We start from the raw sequence: 6,576 nt of genomic DNA, 5'->3' as shown, positions 1-6,576 counted from the left end.
GATGGGGTAGGAACACTTGACACTTTGCAGCATCAGGAGACAGGAACTCCTGAATGATGGGAGGAGCATTCCGTGCACATAATTATCTGCAACTGTAAGTTAAAGGCAGACGTGCTCCATGACTAACAGGGGAAGAATTTGGCTAGTGTACCAGGTGGCAAGGGTGTGTGTGTGACATGGCTCTCTGCAGGGTGAAATCAGAATTAATCAACTGCCTGCTCTGGGACACCTGGGAGAAACATGTAAAGCTGGTTTCACATTATGTAGCGAGACTGTTTTTAAAGCAGGAGGTGCTGGGAGCCATTCTTGAGCCACAGCAAAGTCTGAGAATCCATCCACAGAAAAACCTAAGCCTCATAATGTTCAGAACAATGTGTAGAAATTAGAGCTATCTTATATCTACTGAATGGTTTTTATATTGAGTCATGCTTAAAAATGTACCAGGTGAGTAGGAATGAACGTCCTGCGTTTTGCCAGCAACAAAAGCACTCCACACAAAAGCTTGTGTAAGATGGGAACGGTGATTTTTTTTCACGGCTCTTCAAACTTTGGAAAAACCTGTCCAAAGTAGACAATTCTTGGCTAGAAAAAGGGCTGGAGTTGTGGATGTGACCTCACTGGTAGTGTCATGCACTATAGAAAGAATGCCATGGTGTCCTATGTAATTTAAGCCATTATTTAGTCAGCAAACTCCTCACCTCAGGCTACATTCATCAAGTTTTGTTCATGTTCAACAGCACTTCACAGTCCCTGTGATTCCAGTTAAGCTGTTCACCTGAGTATACATTACTGAGAATAAGCAAGGACTAGGACCTGAGCTTAAAATAGCAAGATCTTCAGGGTAGTGGGATTTGTTCTGGAGAAGCTGCTTGTTTTTTGCGACTGATACAGTATCTGGCAGCTAGTAACTCACCAGTTTCTCTCGCATGGTGGCTCTAAGCATCATGTTTTTGATGGTAATTGTGTCATTGCATAGCTATCTTCCTAATCATGTCAGCAGAACTAATGAGATCAGCTAGAAACAGCCTTTGGTCTCTACCCAGTAGGACATACTGATGATTCCTGTTTACACTGTGAGCCTCTCCTGCCACATTTGTGGGCATAGATGCTGTGGACTGTTCTTTTCTAGGCCTCAGCCAAAGCTCATCTTGTCAGTTCTGGAACATCCCTCTGATCTGTGAAGACTCCTCTGAGACTTGAACCTACCTGCCACAGTCCTTGCAGGCCCTCCAGCTTGGTGCCACCAGCAAACTTTGTAAGTACACTGTCTTTCATCCCCTGTCACCAATTTTCTTCTTCCGTCTTGTCCCTCAAATCAGCTGACCTATCAAAGAAACAAGGGAGGTTGGTGAAGCCACCCTGATGTTTCTTAACATCTAATGGTCTTCCATTTACTTAAAATGATTGTTTATGCCACAGTCTTTCCAGAGACCTAAGTTAGGTTTAGCTCCAGGTGCTTGGGGACCTGCTCGTCCTAGTATTCCAGCATTGCTCAGATTGGTTTGACATGCACTCTGCCACCAATTCCACTGGATGCTTCTGACCTGAGCACACCTGTCTTCTCTAAGTAGCCATCCTATAGGACTTGATTCTAGAGAAACACCTCTATATAGTCCTGCTTTCCTTACCTCCTTTATGTCTGCATTCGAAAAAGCCTGACTTTCAGATGGAGAACTATACCAGTTAATTCTATCAACAGCATGGGTCCACACGTTCACATAGATCAGCACAGCACTATCTTGAAACATTCCCGGCATCCTTCCTTCGTCTCTATGGGAATTAGATCAAAACTTCACAGAAGACATCGTAATGATCATGCAGCTAGGTGTCACTTGGAAGGCTCCCCAGAGAAGTTCAAAGTCTGCTGGGAGTGGCTGAGGTCATGAAACCATTTTAATTGTTGGTGCAGAACTTGAAAAGTGAGAGACTTTCTCAAGAGAGATTTTCTCAAGAGAGCTGTGCAGAGAATGGAAAAGATTCTCATGTAAACAAGAAGCTATGTTTTGTGTGAAAACTCTTACACAATGTGTTTACTGTTTTATAAACAAACGACCTGATGCTGAACAGAGCTATGGATTTATACTGGCACTCAGATCTCATCTGAGACTCTGGGGCTAAGGAAAAAGACTTCACTTTGTGGGTCTTTTGTTTTGCTTATTTTTGCTTCTTAACAAACAGAAGTTTACACATGTAGAGACAAAGGCAGGAAACAAATGAGTCTTAGCACAAGCAAACAACATGGAGACCTGATTGCTCCTTACATATAAGGAAAATAAGGATAACCGAGTCCACATTTTGCTTCTGTGAACGGTTTCAGGATCTAAAGAACAACTGGAATGAGAAGTAGATACTGAGCTGGTTTTATACTAAAAAAACCTGACCTACCAACAGAAAGAAACAACACCCCAAATAGCAGAAGTTATAAGTAATACATAAGGTTGATCGGAATTGCATTGGCTACTACAAAGGCTGCAGAATCACTTTCAGTTAAGGAGTTGCCTGTATGAGTTGACTTACCAGTGTTCTTGAATCTCTTTGAAAAGGCAAAAGTAAACATAAAATGAATTCTGTTAATGATGTTTTTAAAATCTGTTAACAAGAAAACTAATGATAGTGTTTTAAGTCTTCATTTAGTAGAAGGCAATCAAGTACCTACAGGTAATGAATAAATAAATGGTGTGAAAATAATTTCTTCAGTGAAATAACAAAATGACTGGGAGATGGGCTTCAATATTTATCATTATTTCTGTCATTAAAAATGCTTAGCTCTTGAGATGCATGCAATCTTGCCCACGTTGTTTTCATGAAAATCCATTCTGGGAGGAATCACTGAAACCTTGCCCAGGGTGACAGCTGTGACACCAAGATCGCAAGTCAGTAGTTCTGACTCTCTCCCTTGCCAAAATCACAACAGGGTGATTTATGGACATTCTTACAAGAGATCTGCCTGGCTGGGCCTCAAAGAAAACATCAGTTATGATATAGGCCCACTGTATCCCTTGCTGGGGAAGTTCAGGAGATGCCACTCCTGGAGGCCTGGAGCAAGCCAGCTTCTGTGCATGTGACCATGGTGACTTGGCCTGGGGTGAAGGAAGGCCTACATTTTGAATTCCCTTCTGGTCCTCTGACTCAGGGGATATCTGAGTAATTAGCAGTCCTGCTTCGGATGTGGGGGATTGGGAACAAAAGTCCCCTGCTGTCTAAGGAAAATGAAAATCATATCCCAAGCTCTGTAGGAGAACCTCTCTAATGCAGCTTTCTCTTACTTCCACCCAGGACGAGCTGTTCCACCATGCACTAATGAAAGAAAATGGCAGGCCAGTGGTTAAGAGCTCCTGTGGGAGGGAGTGATCTGGGTTTCAGACCCAACAGCTACCAAAAGGAAGGCCTAACTAAGGCATGAAGATGAGTCATGTCTGCTCACCCTTTTGGTGCAATATTTCTGGAGGATGTGACACTCGTAACTTGGCAACCCAGCATCCATGACATCACTTAATCTTTTTGCAACATTTGGCAGCCATGTAAAATGTCTTACAAGAAAAAGAGCTCACATCACAGACATTGCATTCCTAAGAAAATAACATTCATGTGACTGTGTTCTCTACTACCCTGCTTATCATCCCCTCCCCAGGGATTTTATCGGAACATGGGCTTATTTCAAGTGAATTTGATAGGCTAAATGTCTCAAAATACCAAGTTCCTACAACTGCTACAAAAATTAATGGCCAAATAGAACAGAGACATCTGAGATAGCAACACTGTAGAGAGACTGATGTATACTCAACATTAATGCTTTACATCAGAAAAAAAAAACAGAGGAAAGAGCCATCAGAAATCAGACTTCCTAAGTTCCATTGCTCCTGAAATTGGTAACTCCTACTTGTTAGTACTTGTCTCAGTAACACTGTCTTCTGCCTCAGGCCCCTGTTACAAATGTTTCTGAGGATATTCTCTCAGAAGGAAACCAATTATTTTAATAACTCCTTTTAATAAAAATACAAACATTGCAGTTATTCAGTTTCCTCTTCAGGTCCTCGCTCATTAAGAGCCCATTGTAGCACGTCTGAAAAAACACTTCCTGCAAGCATACTGCGGTTGGGCACCTTTTCTTTCTCTGAAAATGAAACCTAATAAAAAGGTGAGACATGGGAGCAACTTCTACTTAGAACAGCCCAGGAACAGCCACGCACATGGAATTTTCATGGAGTTCTGTGATGTGTGATTGCTTCTAAGTGCCATGCCCCTGATTCCCAAGGGCCGTGTAAGCAAGTCCTGGAAAAGGCACTGCTATCACATGGCAGCTGCTGCTTGAGGACTGAAGGCATTGAGCAACACTTCCTGGCTCCTTCTATCCCTTGTGAAAGTTTATTGGGCTAGCATCTCTGCAACATAGATAATGCATCTTGGAAAATATGAAGATAGACTCAGATTTTAAGGCCCTCTTAAAATGCTGAGAAGTCAAGACTGTAAAACGTAGAACCCTCTAGGCTAATTCCTTACATGACTTAAGTCAAAAGATACTGCTCAGCAGTATCTGCACCAACAGTTATCTTCATCCAGTCCATTGTTTGGGATTTAGGTAATGCAGGATCATTCTTAAACATTTCACTTGGTGTGGGAGAACTTCCATCTTATGGAAAAGTTTAGTTTGTTTTCTTCTTCCCACTTTGAACCATTCCTACTAGGGAAGAATCCCAGAGCCAGCAAGCAGATGACACTGCCCTACCCCTGGATTTTGCTATGCCATACAGTACCATGGGAAAGCACTGTGTGCAGTGGGCAATGGCTGCTATAGAGGTCAAAAGCAGATGTACTTCCCTCTCCTCCCTATGTAAGCATGCTGGGGTGCCTGGCATCTTCAGTGCAGCAGAACTCGATTTTGCCAGTACTGAGAAGTTTTTAATCCAGACTCGTTAAGCAGCCAGCTGCTCAGTTCAGCAATAGCTGCAGATCCTGAGGACTAAGCCACCCACGGCATCTTGGAGCCCTCCAACCTGTTTGGGCTGACGGAGGTTCAGGAAACCCAGCTCTGTGGCCTCCTGCCACATGAGGTGGTGAGAGGTACAGGAAGGCTCCCTGCCAGCCTGCACCAGCAGGTCGTGATCAATCGCTGAGCCTGTGATTGGGCTGAAGATAAACCCCAACATCTACCTGATGAATTTCACAAGAGCTGTTTTCTGTTGCCTGCACTGGCTGTCAGTAATTTTTGCTATTGTTTTTTCAGTCATTTACTGGCTGCACCTGGTGGTTAGCTTTCTCATGCTAATGGATTGCCTAACACTGATGTCAAGCCAGTCAACTCATCTTTTTTTTTTTCTTTTAACCTTTTAAAATATAGACCAAAGCTGTACTTCTTCACATCTTTTGGCACTTTCCAGAAAACACTAAAATGTGTCATAAGTTGAATGAGAGTTCAGCGAACTCTCCGTTAGCATGGATTATACTCGGGGTTGGGTGATGGGACACCCACTGCACCACTCTGTGCTCTGCTTCCTCATCAGCATTGCAGCTGTGTCCAGCCTGGCAGTTATCTTCATGCTGCAAACTCAAAAAATGCCAAGTAGCTGCTGACAACAGAAAGTGCTGGACAAGAGTGGTGCATGTCATTTTCTTTCTGGAGATGCTTCTGCTTCTCTCCAAAATGCAGAAAACGTGGAGCCACCTGCAGGCACGGGGCACACCTCAAATGGATTTTGGCACTTTTCAGCTTCAAAATGTATTTAATGAGCCTAAATCAATTCTAAGCAACCTATGGTAGAAAGCAGAAGAATATGTTCTCCACCGAGAGAACAGCTTGTGGAGCTATTACTGTAATAATATTGCCTTGCAAAGAATACTCATTTGAGTGGTTAATTGTTTCCAGCTCTGCGCTAGTATCATCCCAGCAGAATTAGGCCCAGCATGACTTCTGCTGCATTGGCCACTGTTATCGCAGTGCACAGAGCACTTTGCAGCAGACAGGGAAGCATTTAATCACCTAAGCGAGCACTTTCACCGCTCCAGCAGTCAGCAAAGAGCCAGTGCCCTAATGCAGCAAGTACCCATTCCAGTAATGATAATTTGCTAACTCTATTGCTCAAGCAAAGAGTAGAGAAATGTGTGATCTGCAGCAGAATATCTACTGCAAATGTCAAAGCAGCAGTGCCCATGTGCAACTTAAAAGTCTGATGCAGCTCCCACTCCCTTATTCACATTATGTTCCCCTTCCCTTTATCCAAGAAGCTGCACAAATTCAGCCTTTTATTTCAGGTGAACCCAGATATTTTTCATTAATTCAGCTCGGAAAATGCATGTTTAAGCCACTGTTGCAAGCTGCTTAATTTTAATGAGAGTGCCAATGAGGAGTCTTCACACTGCAAACACTCATGCACCGTGTTCTCTCTGGGTAAAAGGAATGAATGTATGTGTACTGTCAGCATCGGGGTGCATAGCTGGCATGTGCAAGCATACATTCTCCTTTCAGTTTTCCTCCCCCTTCCTTTTAATTACACCCACCGATGATGTGTAGGATTCATTGACATTGCAGTCGATCCTGTGTGGGCACAGCCGAGCTGGTTTCCACCAAGCTCACTTGGC

The sequence above is a fragment of the Numida meleagris genome, chromosome 2 (genome assembly GCF_002078875.1).
Source record: "Numida meleagris isolate 19003 breed g44 Domestic line chromosome 2, NumMel1.0, whole genome shotgun sequence".
Lineage (NCBI taxonomy): Eukaryota > Metazoa > Chordata > Aves > Galliformes > Numididae > Numida > Numida meleagris.
This window is presented reverse-complemented; position numbering follows the sequence as displayed.